The sequence below is a fragment of the Bombina bombina genome, chromosome 7 (genome assembly GCF_027579735.1).
Source record: "Bombina bombina isolate aBomBom1 chromosome 7, aBomBom1.pri, whole genome shotgun sequence".
NCBI classification, from domain to species: domain Eukaryota; kingdom Metazoa; phylum Chordata; class Amphibia; order Anura; family Bombinatoridae; genus Bombina; species Bombina bombina.
The window spans coordinates 535,278,659-535,292,855 of NC_069505.1; positions in this window are offsets into that span (position 1 = coordinate 535,278,659).

A 14,197-nucleotide genomic window follows, 5' to 3' on the forward strand; every position below is an offset into this window, starting at 1 on the left:
TTCAATTATTAACCCCTAATCTGCCGACCGGAGCTCACCGCTATTCTAATAAATGTATTAACCCCTAAAGCTAAGTCTAACCCTAACACTAACACCCCCCTAAGTTAAATATAATTTACATCTAACGAAATTAATTAACTCTTATTAAATAAATTATTCCTATTTAAAGCTAAATACTTACCTGTAAAATAAATCCTAATATAGCTACAATATAAATTATAATTACATTGTAGCTATTTTAGGATTAATATTTATTTTACAGGCAACTTTGTAATTATTTTAACCAGGTACAATAGCTATTAAATAGTTAAGAACTATTTAATAGTTACCTAGTTAAAATAATTACAAAATTACCTGTCAAATAAATCCTAACCTAAGTTACAATTAAACCTAACACTATACTATCATTAAATTAATTAAATAAAATACCTACAATTACCTACAATTAAACCTAACACTACACTATCAATACATTAATTAAATACAATACCTACAAATAACTACAATGAAATAAACTAACTAAAGTACAAAAAATAAAAAAGAACTAAGTTACAAAAATAAAAAAATATCTACAAACATAAGAAAAATATTACAACAATTTTAAACTAATTACACCTACTCTAAGCCCCCTAATAAAACAACAAAGCCCCCCAAAATAAAAAATGCCCTACCCTATTCTAAATTACTAAAGTTAAAAGCTCTTTTACCTTACCAGCCCTGAACAGGGCCCTTTGCGGGGCATGCCCCAAGAAGTTTAGCTCTTTTGCCTGTAAAAAAAACATACAATACCCCCCCCAACATTACAACCCACCACCCACATACCCCTAATCTAACCCAAAACCCCCTTAAATAAACCTAACACTAAGCCCCTGAAGATCTTCCTACCTTGTCTTCACCATACCAGGTTCACCGATCGGTCCTGAAGAGCTCCTCCGATGTCCTGATCCAAGCCCAAGCGGGGGGCTAAAGATGTCCATGATCTGGTAGAAGTCTTCATCCAAGCGGGGCAGAAGAGGTCTTCCATCCGATTGAAGTCTTCATCCAGGCGGCATCTTCTATCGACATCCATCTGGAACGGAGCGGCAGCATCCTGAAGACCTCCGACGCGGAACATTCATCCTGGCCGACGACTGAACGACGAATGACGGTTCCTTTAAATGACGTCATCCAAGATGGCGTCCCTCAAATTCCGATTGGCTGATAGGATTCTATCAGCCAATCGGAATTAAGGTAGGAATATTCTGATTGGCTGATGGAATCAGCCAATCAGAATCAAGTTCAATCCGATTGGCTGATCCAATCAGCCAATCAGATTGAGCTCGCATTCTATTGGCTGTTCCGATCAGCCAATAGAATGCGAGCTAAATCTGATTGGCTGATGGCATCAGCCAATCAGAATATTCCTACCTTAATTCCGATTGGCTGATAGAATCCTATCAGCCAATCGGAATTCGAGGGACGCCATCTTGGATGACGTCATTTAAAGGAACCATCATTCGTCGTGCAGTCGTCGGCCAGGATGGATGTTCCGCGTCGGAGGTCTTCAGGATGCTGCCGCTCCGTTCCAGATGGATGTCGATAGAAGATGCCGCCTGGATGAAGACTTCAATCGGATGGAAGACCTCTTCTGCCCCGCTTGGATGAAGACTTCTACCGGATCATGGACATCTTCAGCCCCCCGCTTCGGCTTGGATCAGGACATCGGAGGAGCTCTTCAGGACCGATCGGTGAACCTGGTATGGTGAAGACAAGGTAGGAAGATCTTCAGGGGCTTAGTGTTAGGTTTATTTAAGGGGGGTTTGGGTTAGATTAGGGGTATGTGGGTGGTGGGTTGTAATGTTGGGGGGGGGTATTGTATGTTTTTTACAGGCAAAAGAGCTGAACTTCTTGGGGCATGCCCCGCAAAGGGCCCTATTCAGGGCTGGTAAGGTAAAAGAGCTTTTAACTTTAGTAATTTAGAATAGGGTAGGGAATTTTTTATTTTGGGGGGCTTTGTTGTTTTATTAGGGGGCTTAGAGTAGGTGTAATTAGTTTAAAATTGTTGTAATATTTCTCTTATGTTTGCAGATATTTTTTTATTTTTTGTAACTTAGTTCTTTTTTATTTTTTGTACTTTAGTTAGTTTATTTCATTGTAGTTATTTGTAGGTATTGTATTTATATAATGTATTGATAGTGTAGTGTTAGGTTTAATTGTAAGTAATTGTAGGTATTTTATTTAATTAATTTAATGATAGTATAGTGTTAGGTTTAATTGTAACTTAAGTTAGGATTTATTTGACAGGTAATTTTGTAATTATTTTAACTAGGTAACTATTAAATAGTTCTTAACTATTTAATAGCTATTGTACCTGGTTAAAATAATTACAAAGTTGCCTGTAAAATAAATATTAATCCTAAAATAGCTACAATGTAATTATAATGTATATTGTAGCTATATTAGGATTTATTTTACAGGTAAGTATTTAGCTTTAAATAGGAATAATTTATTTAATAAGAGTTAATTAATTTCGTTAGATGTAAATTATATTTAACTTAGGGGGGTGTTAGTGTTAGGGTTAGACTTAGCTTTAGGGGTTAATACATTTATTAGAATAGCGGTGAGCTCTGGTCGGCAGATTAGGGGTTAATAATTGAAGTTAGGTGTCGGCGATGTTAGGGAGAGCAGATTAGGGGTTAATACTATTTATTATAGGGTTAGTGAGGCGGATTAGGGGTTAATAACTTTATTATAGTAGCGCTCAGGTCCGCTCGGCAGATTAGGGGTTAATAAGTATAGGCAGGTGGAGGCGACGTTGTGGGGGGCAGATTAGGGGTTAATAAATATAATATAGAGGTCGGCGGTGTTAGGGGCAGCAGATTAGGGGTACATAAGGATAACGTAGTTGGCGGTCGGCAGATTAGGGGTTAAAAAAATTTAATTGAGTGGCAGCGATGTGGGGGGACCTCGGTTTAGGGGTACATAGGTAGTTTATGGGTGTTAGTGTACTTTAGAGTTCATTAGTTAAGAGCTTTATGAACCGGCGTTAACCCAGAAAGCTCTTAACTACTTACTTTTTTCCTGTGGCTGGAGTTTTGTCGTTAGAGTTCTAACGCTCACTTCAGCCACGACTCTAAATACCGGAGCTAGAAAAATCCCATTGAAAAGATAGGATACGCAATTGATGTAAGGGGATCTGCGGTATGGAAAAGTCGCGGCTGAAAAGTGAGCGTTAGACCCTTTTTTGAGTGACTCCAAATACCAGAGTTAGCCTAAAACCAGCGTTAGGAGCCTCTAACGCTGGTTTTCACGGCTAACGCCAAACTCCAAATCTAGGCCTAAGTGTTTAATGTCTCTTTAAAATAAGAAGACCATACACCATCTTGTAATTTATGCAGAAAATGAGTAGGTCTAAAATATCTAACCATACAAACATTACATACATTTTAAAATTACTAAAAATTCTGATATTGCAGAGGGTGGTCTAACTTATTTTTATCAGGTAATATATAGTACATGTTTCTTCAACTCTCCAAACTTAAATCCATAAAATGTTTCTACAAAAAGTCATACTATATAGAATTTCTGAAAATATATCATATTTTACGTTCACCCAGTTGTCTCACTGATTTTAAATATTGTTTTTTATATTAGTTTGGAGAAATAGGGATCTATGAGCCGTAACACCAACAACAAAAAATTTAAGCTAGCAGTTATTTCCAGGTTATCAATATTAGTTTGATAAACTCATCATAGCTATAAGGACACGAGTCCCCTTCTTTGAATCATGGAGTTTCACTCTTTAAAATGTACGGTCTGTAGGATGATACATTATTTTAGTGAGTGGGTAATAAAGGCCTCATTAAAAGAAACATAACCCCCAAAATATTAACAATGCTGAGGTATTTGTCATTGTTATGACAGTTAGGATCTTGATAGATACAAGACTACTTATTTTAAATAAGTTTATGTATTGTGGGGGTCACCCCCCCCGCCCCTGTTGTCAGAGCGATCAGCATATAGACACCTGGGAATGTAACTCCTCCTTTGAAAAAGTGTAATTCTCCTCTTTCAAAAAAAGATTCACGTAAATTGTTCTATTGCTTATATTGGGATGGTAGGGTCCTTTGTAAAGACCAGAGCACACTTAAAGGCACAAAATAGGCAGATTATTATAATTTCTATGGAAGTCATCTGCTACCAAAAGGGGCACAAGAGTCCACATTTAAAAATGTGAACTCAGATCTTTAATATGAGGGGTATTCTGTTTAGCCCCTTAGAGGGGAATTTCCCTGTTTCATTTGAGGGGTTTTATACCCCTCTAATTGAATCTTGGGGGAGAAGATCTAGTAGTAGTCCTCTTCACACCACTAGAAATGACCTATATTGTGGCAGCTGACCGCTATTTTTAATATTGTTTAGCTTCATCCCAGGTGAACAAGTGACCTCCTCATTAGGAAGAGGTGAGTCATGTAGCATATGCAAATACTATATAATGGCAGCATGCACATTTTTTTTTTTGAAGAAGTGTGTTGGTTGATCATGTGACCACTATACACACTAAATCCTTGTTTAATGAGCTGCTTATTCTATTTTCTTTATTTTATATTTTTAACCCAACGTTTCCTTTTCTTTTACTGAACTCTTCTCTGAAACTGCAGATGCTTACATCTTACATCTTATTATTTCTGTATTTTTTCAGCAATTCACTTATAACCTAATAAGTTATGTATCTGTTTTTGTTTTTGTTTTTTTTGGTTCTGCTATACATGGTTTTCTAAACATCTGAAACTCAAGGCCTTCCTGTTCAGTGTCTAGCTTTTCAACCCAATTAGCCACTGGACAAATTCCAAGAAAGCATATCTCTCTAGCCTCAGCATAAAGCACCTGATTTTGTTAGCAACCACATAATCACATAAAGTGTATTAGCCAATTAGCTCTTTGCTTTGTGAGGAACTCTAAGGGTATAAAAAAAATGTGTTAAGTCTTACATTGTCTTACATTGCTGTGATTGTGGTGGGACACTGTTGCAACAGTTTAATAAAGTTGACCTCTCCTGAGGTGAGCCCTTGTTTGCTGAATACCTGGTCTGGACCTCTTATTACTTCACCTGACACAAACACCACTCACGACAACATGGAAGAGGTGATCATATTGCTTGGCATTATATTAAAGCACTGGTTTTCAAACCTGTCCTCAGGTTAGGGTTGCCACCTCAGCCATGTTTTCCTGGACACTTATGAGTTACACATGCTGCAGGGTGTGCAGGGAGGAACATGTATTGTGTTTCTAGACAGCACTATACTTGTTCCCCCTGCACACCCTGCAGCATGTGTAACTTATAAGTGTTCTGTATTTTAAGGGACAGGTGGCAACCCTACCTCAGGCCTCCCCATCAGGTCAGATTTTCCAGATTACCTTGAGTGAGAGCAGGTAAAATAACCATTTTTACTAATCAGCTGATTATTTCATCTGTGCTTTAGTTCAGATATCCTCAAAATGTGGCCTGTTAGGGAGGTCTGAGGACAGGTTTGAAAACCAGTGTATTAAAGGGATGTAAAAAAAGACCCATCCTCTTATGTTAAATATATATATTTTATTTTGTACTTAATTTTTTCATAATGTTACAATCTATTCCCCCTACTACGCTGCAATGAATATCCCTCCCAAAAGTAATTACTCAGGGGGTTCCTTGTGGAGACCCTGGTATCTAGTGATTGTAGGGGGACCAGTGTGAGAATAGCCCCCACTGGAGGCCATGCAAAAGAAATGTATTCAATATTGTTCCTTCTCACCTGTTATGATTAGATGGGTGAGGAATCACTGTAACTTAATTGATATTGAATGGGGATGAGCGTGAGTGAAGACACTTCTTGACTGCAGAAATATATGAAAAAGGGGAGTGATACAAAAAGGTTAAATATCCAGATTTTTGTACATAAAGTTGGTAAGCAGAGATACCCTTGTGTATGCAACATCACTATGTAGTGAGGCAGGATTTGGGTAGCATTACCCCTTTAAGAGAGCCATAAATATCATTTTAGGGACAACGCTTACTGTATAAGCTGCAAACCACAAAATCAGCACCAGCAACTCTATGTGAAAAAAACACCAATAAGAAGTTATTATAAAAGGTGACACAGAAATAGAAGTCATGAACCGCATAACATTTTAAAAAACTTTTTTTAATTTAATTTGATTATTAAAGGGACAGTAAAGTCAATTTGATAAAAAAATAAATCATGATTCAGATAGGGCATTCAATTTTAAACAACTTTCCAATTTTCTTTTAGCATTAAAATAAAGGGACACTGAACCCACATTTTTTCTTTTGTGATTCAGATAGTGCATGCAATTTTAAGGAACTTTCTAATTTACTCCTTCTAGCGAATTTTCTTTTTTCTCTTGGTATCTTTATTTGAAAAGCAAGAATGTAAGTTTAGATGCCCGCCAATTTTTGGTGAACAACCTGGGTTGTCCTTGCTGATTGGACAACAAAAATAAACAAGTGCTGCCTTTTTCAAATAAAGATAGCAAGAGAACGAAGAAAATAAAAGTAAATTAGAAAGTTGCTTAAAATTGCATGCTCTTTATGAATCACAAAAGAAAAAAACTGGGTTTAGTGTCCCTTTAACTTTGTTCTCGTCTTATTCTTTGTTGAAGGCTAAACCTAGGTAGGCTGCCTAGGTAGGCTCATAGGCTGATTTATAAGCCCTTAAAGGTTGCCTATTATCTCAGTGCATTTTAGTAACTTTTTCACAGTAAGGCAGTGCTAGTTCATGTGTGCCATATAGATACTCTTGTGGAGTTATGCAGGAGTCAGCACTATTTGGCTGAAATGCAAGTTTGTAAAAAGAACTGAGATAAGTCTCCAGATGCTTAATCACAGAGGTAAAAATAGGTTATGCAAACTGAGGAATGGGTAATAAAGGGATTATCTATCTTTTTAAACAATAAACATTTTTAAGTAGACAGTCCCTTTAAATTTGCTTCATTATTTTGGTATCATTTGCTGGAGTAGAAAATCTAAATCTATTTCTTTCCGGATATGGTGAATCCACAGCTTCATCAATTACTGTTGGGAATACCACTCCTGGCCAGAAGGAGGAGGCAAAGAGCACCACAGCAAGCTGCTAAGTATCCCTTCACTTCTCACAAACCCCAGTCATTCAATTGAAAGGAAATGGAAAAAAAGGAGTAATACAAGGTGTAGAGGTGCCTGAGGTTTAGTCAAAAAATAACTGTCTTGAATGAAAAAGGGCGGGGCTGTGGACTCACCATATCCAGAAAGAAATAGATTTATCAGGTAAGCATACATCCTGTTTTCTTTCCTAAGATATGGTGAGTCCACGGCTTTATCAATTTTTTTGGGGAATCAATACCTAAGCTAGAGGACACAGATACATAGGGAGGGACAAGACAGGCAGACCTAAACAGAAGGCACCACTTGAATAACCTTTCTCCCAAAAGAAGTCTCAGCCGAGGCAAAATATTCAAATTTGAAAATTTTGAAAAAGTATCCAAGGAAGACCAAGTTGCAGCCTTGCAAAACCGAACCATAGAAGCTTCATCTGTGAAAATCCAAGAAGAAGAGACAGCCCTCGTGTAATGAGCCATAACGCTCTCAGGAAACTGCAGCCCCGCAGTCTGAAAAACAAACTTCTCAACCAGAGAAAAGAGAAGTAGCAGTAGCTTTCTGATACAGAGAAAACAAACAAAAAATAGAAGAAACAATATTTAGTACGCACAATATTTAAATTGTGCACACGTTCCTTAACATATAAGAATGAGGACACAGAGAGAGAAAAACAAATTCCCAAACAAAATTTCCACTTAGGATAAATAACCGCCTTATACAAAATAAGATGAAACGAATCACACTGCAAAGCTGAGAGCACCTAAACTCTCAGAGCAGAAGATATAGCAAAAAGGAAAACTTTCAAGATAAATAAAATCTATGGAATGCCATGGCTCAAACTGAGCCTACTTCAAAACCTTTAAAACAAGGTTAAAACTCCAAGAGGAGCAACAGACTTAAACACAGGCCTGATACTAACCAGGGTCTGCCAAAAATATTACACATCTGGCACACACATCTGTAAAAAAAGATAACGCCAAAATCTGACCCTTCAGAGAACTGACTGAAAAAGTGTCCTCCAGACCTTCCCATAGAAAGGGCAATCCTGCCCTACTTCAAAGAGTAGTCCTGGGATTTACACCAATCAGGGAATTTACGCCATACCTTATGGTAAAAATTACCAGTAATAGGCTTGCAAGCCTGAATCATGGTCCAATGACCGACTCAGAAAAACCACGCTTAGACAGAACTAAGCAATCAATCTCCAAGCAGAAAGCTTCAGAGAAAATTAAAGTTTGATGAAAAAATGGACCCTGAATTTGAAGGTCCTTCCTCAGGAACAACCATCAAGGTGGAAGAAATACATCTCCGCTAGGTCTGTATACCAGATCCTGCAAGACTATGTAGGAACTATTAAAATACTGATGCTCACTCCCATTTGATACGAGCAATGACTCGTGGAAGGAGAGCAAACTGAGGAACAGGGATGTCAGACTGAAATCCCACAGAACCGCCAGGGTATTTAACAGAGCAGTCTGCTGATCTCTTGACCTTTAACATAACTTGGAAGCTTGGCGTACTGCCATCTCCAACTCCAGCACCCCCCATTTGAGGGTTAACCTGGAGAACATCTCCGGGAGAAGCGCCCATTCCCTGGGATGATAAATCTGACTGTTCAAGAAGTCTGCTCCCGGTATTCACTCCTGAAATGTGAAAAGTGAATAAACAAATGTGAGCGTCCGCCCACCGAACAATCCATGCCAATCATGGCAAAGGAACTCCAGATTCCTCCCAGGTGGTTAATGTAAACCACTGAGATGAAATTGTTCAACTAGAACATGAAAAACCAGTTAAGACAACTGAGGCCAAACCATCAAAGCGTTGTAGATTGCTCCCAACTCCAAGATGGTTATGGGAAGAGCAGACTCCTCTCAAGTCCATAGTCACCCACCCAACAGGTTGGCGAATGTGGTCACTATTACTCAGGAAGGTCTCCGGAAGCATGTGCCCCGAGACAGAGGCTCCTGAAAAAATCAAAAGATTCTGGGGAATATGGGCAACAATCCCGCTACCTCTCACAAGCTAAATGAGTGAACGACCACTAATTCTCCTCTCTGATACACAGGGAAGAATCTCATGTTGACAGATCTAGATCTATCCTCCGACACAGAGCCACAAGATCCCCAGTCCACTATCTGAACATGCATAACAGCAGACTCTCAGATGGAATTGAGCAAAGGGATGATTGTCCAATGAAACAACAATCAGGCCAATTACCTCCATACATTGAGCCACTGAATGGCCAAACAGAAGAGTACCAAAAGAAATAAGAAGAAAGAATCCTCTATTTTCTGACGTCTGACAAAAATATTTTCAGAGATAGGGAAACTAAGATGGTCCCTAAGAAAACTACCCATGTAGCTGGAACAAGCAAACTCATTTTCAGATTCACTTCCCATCCATGGGAATGAGAAAATACAATAATATCTCTGTATGAGAGTTTGTTTGTTGAAAAGATGGCGCCTGAACCATTATGTCGTCCAGGAAGGGCACCACAGCAATTCCCAGAAACCTGATCACTGCCCTCTGGGAGCCGTGGCAAGGCCAAAGGGAAGAGTCACAAGCTGAAAGTGTTTGACATAAAGGCAAAACTCAGGAACTTGAAAATACACCTCCTCCAGGTTTATGGTCACCATGAACTGACCCTTTTGAACCAAAGGAAGCATGAAACCCCTTGTTTCCACCTTGAATGGACGGTACTCTGAGAAAAAAGTGTTGAGACATTTTAGATCTACCATAGGACAAAAAATTCCCTCCTTTTCGGGAACCACAAATGTGAATTAATAGAATTCTAGACCCTTTTCCCTTACAGGAACTAGACCTAACACTCACAGGGAAGAGAGGTCTCAAACGCACTTCAAAAATGTCTCACTGTTATCTGACCTGCAGATAAATTGAGAGGTGGAACCTGTCTCTCGGAAAAAAGGTAGGAATTCTTTGTAGAAAACCTGAGATACTATGTCCGCAGCCTATCTGGGACATATCATATCCATGTTTGAAGACAAACAGAGAAATTTAGCCCCCCACTTGGAAACCGATCCCGGATTGGGGGCAAATTCCTTTTCCCTTTTCCACCCGTAATATCAGAAATATTCGTGTCAAAGCAGGATCAAACAAGGTATTACCCTTTTAAGGAAGCGCCAGAAGCTTGAACTCAGAGGAAAATCCACTGAATATATCCACAACACCCCGCGGGCTAGCTTAAGAACCTTAAATATGTTCTGGATCTCCTCCAAAGGAGTCCCTACCAAACTGAAATCAAACCAGGCATCCCACCAATAGGATGCCGCACTTGACCCAGTGGCAATACAAACTTCCATGTAAGCCTCCCGCTTAGTCCATTGATCCTGAAAAGAACAGCTATCCTCTCTAGGAATCATAGTTCTATTAGCCAGAGTAGAAATGCCATACTACTATAGGCACCGTGCACCATGATATTTAATGGAGACAGCGACAGAAAACATCTTTAAAAGACAGGAGACAGGGAAAAAGTGAATCCCTGACTTCTCCCATTCCTGTGAAAAATCTGTTAGCACAGTCTATAGCAGGAAAAAACTTCCACAGAGGAATCCTAGTATATATAAAGTTTACTCGATTCTGCAGGGTTGACAACAACAGACGTATCGGAGTCGCTCCAAAATTGCCAAAACCTCCTTTAACAATACACAAAGGCGTCCAAGCTTAAATCTGAAGGTTACCACTTCAGCATCAGATGAAGGAATTAAATTATACTGTCTGAATCTGAGATTTTACCCTCAGAGGCTACCGTCGTTTTCTCATCATCGAACCTATGGGGAAAGGCAGTCTGTGAAATAACTTTTAAACAACAAAAAGTATAATCCCTGTCTCTTATCACAAATCAGTTCCTGCTCCCTGCCCTTCAAAATATCCTGCATATATGTACCAAAACGGTGCAGACAATTAGTTTAAAATTTTAAGTGCCATATCTCCACTCTAAAAGATAGAAAGGCACTTACCTGCATCTAGCCATCCGGCAAGAGGACAGCTTACCCGACGTGAGAGGATGCCACTCCTCACAGAGGCCTGTAGAATAAAAGAGAGAACAGAGTAAACCTACTCTGGCTTTCTATCTAAGGGCAGCAACAATGTTAGGAAAACACAGCAAGGCCCACCTCACAAGTTCCTAACTGCTTTAAAGCCATCACTACTCTACTGAAGAGATTAATGTGGACTACAGCTATACCCAGAACACAGGAAAGATCAGAGCAAACCTACTCTGGCTTTCAAAATAATAAAATCTTGCTTGTAGCGAAGTATTTTCTTTAGACACCAAAACTTCACCTCCTCCGTGCACCGAAGGCAAAGAGAATGACTGGGGATTGTGGGAAGGGAAGCGATACTTAACAGCTTTGCTGTGGTGCTCTTTGTCTCCTCCTGCTTGCCAGGAGTGGTATTCCCAACAGTAATTGATGAAGTCGTGGATTCATCATATCTTAGGAAAGAAATGCACTACTGGAAGCTAGCTGAGCATATCAGGGGAGCCAATAATAATAAATAGCATATGTGCAGCCACCATCATCAGCAAGTTGTCAGTACTACATTGCTTCTCTTGAGCCTACCTAGGTATGCTATTATGCTTTTAATTAACCAAGAAAACAAATCAAAATTGGAAAAATGTTTAAAATTGCATGCTCAGTCTGTATCATGAAAGTTTAATTTGGACTTCACTGTCCCTTAAATGAATAGCTGTTACTCTTTTTGGCCAACACAATGTTGTTGTCAGCTAAAATATTTCAATAAGAGTGTGATCAAGTACAATACATAATTAAAAGTGTCAGGGTTCTATTTATAAATTGGCTTGGTTGGTATCAATTGGTGTCATGTATATTCCTTCTTACAATAAAGAAACCAAACTTTCATGCACAAAAATTTTATTTCATGTCCACATACACAATGTACACAATGAAAACATCACTGGTTTATAGGCAACTTCATTATATTATTTTATAACAATACTGTGTGTTAAACAAGGATTATTAATTCCAGCACACTTCAAAGTTGGTAAAACGGGTCATTTGTTAAAGGGACATTAAACAAAAATGGTAAACTACATGATTATGAACCTTCATATATAAGAATAATTTATCAATGAATGTTATGTTTTGTGTTTATTCTTTTCGCTGATTTCCCTGTCCACCAGAACAAAAGAACCCCTGCTAACCAATCACAAACTAATATTCAGATATAGCACAAACTCGATTACTATTACGAGTTTTGCGCTATACCAGGTGCATAAACAATGCAAACAAATGAGCGTTATCGCACTTTTAATAGCGTTGGTATTACAAGTTACTGAAAACTTTCCTTTGGTTGCGCGATATGGTGCGATAAACTCCATACTGAACAAAAACCCAAGGCCTGATGCCTCCCCATAGACATCAATAGAGAGAGAGAGTGTTAGAAAAAATCTAACACCTGTAACGCACCCCCCTAAAAAAGTTGTGTTAACACCTAACACCCTAACATAATCCCCTAGTCTAGACACCCCTTATCCGCCGCCCCCTGACATCGCCAACACTAAATAAAATGATTAACCCCTAAACCACCGGTCCCCGACATTGCTTATTAATGTAATAAGCCTATTAACCCCTAAACCACCAGCCCCCCACATCACTACTACTGTAATAAACCTATTAACCCCTAAACCACTGCCCCCCCCCCCCACAGAGAGCTACTGAAATCCTTTTGGCTGATGGGATGAGTGGGTCGTGGGCTGTAATTTTAAGGGGGGATTATATTTTTTATGGAAAAGAGCCGAATTCTTTAGGTCAATGCCCTACAAAAGACCCTTTTCAGGGCTATTGGTAGTTTATTGATAGGTTAGGGGGTGTTTTTATTTTGGGGGGATTTTTTGTTTTTATAGGGCTATTAGATTAGGTGTAATTTTTTTATTTTTGATAATTTTGTTTATTATTTTTTGTAAGCTTAGAGTTTATTATTTTTCGTAATTTTATATTTTTTGGGGATTTTGCAATGTTTTTTACTTTTTTTGTAGTGTCAGTATTTTTTTAATATGTAATTTAGTTTTTTTTTTTTAAATGTTCTGTAGTGTTAGTTTTTTTTTAATTTGTAATGCAGGTTTTTTAATTTTTAGTTAATTTTATTTTATTTAAATAGTAATGTTAGGTTAGTTTATAGTTTAAACTTCCTTTTATTTCATAGGTAAGTTTTTATTTATTTCTAAATGGTTATATTGTAGATTTAATTTAAAATTAGGGGGGTATTAGTTTTAGGGGTTAATAATTTAATTTAGTGTGTTGCGATGTTAGGGGTGCGGGGGTTTATGGATTAATAGGTTTCGTTTATTAGTAGCGATGTGGGGGGCAGCAGTTTAGTGGTTAATAGGTTAATTACAGTAGTAGCGATGTGGGAGGCCGGCAGTTTAGGGGTTAATAGGTTTAATACTGTAGTAGAGATGTGGGGGCGGCAGTTTAGGGGTTAATAGGTTTATTACAGTAGTAGCAATGTGGGGGGGGCGGTGGTTTAGGGGTTAATTGGTTTATTATAGCAGTAGCGATGTGGGGGGCCGGCGGTTTAGGGGTTAATAGGTTTATTTAGTGTTGAATATGCGGGATGATGGCGGATTAGGGGTTAATAGGTTTATTTTGTGTTGACAATGTGGGGTTCCGGTGGTTTAGGGGTTAATAGGTTTATATAGTGTTGTCTATGTGGGTGGGCGGCAGATTAGGTGTAATAAGTTTAATATAGTATGTGCGATGCGGGAGGGTGGCAGTTTAGGGTTTAATAGGTAGTTTATGGCTGTTAGTGTACTTTGTAAAATTTTAGTTATGAATTTTGTGAAATATTTTTGTTTTGCAAAATCCATAACTACAGGTCTAAGATGGTGGTTTGGATCGTGACGTTATAGGCTATAACGCAAGCATTTTAGCCGGAACGCACAAACTGTAATACAACGGTATGTAAATTCCGTACAAAAAAACGTTAGTTTTTGAGTGCGGAATTGACGTTGCGCTACAGGCTAAAATGCTTGTGTTATAGCCATACCGCAGTGACGTGTAATACAGGAGACCTGCGATTCCACGCGCAATGGCACATTTT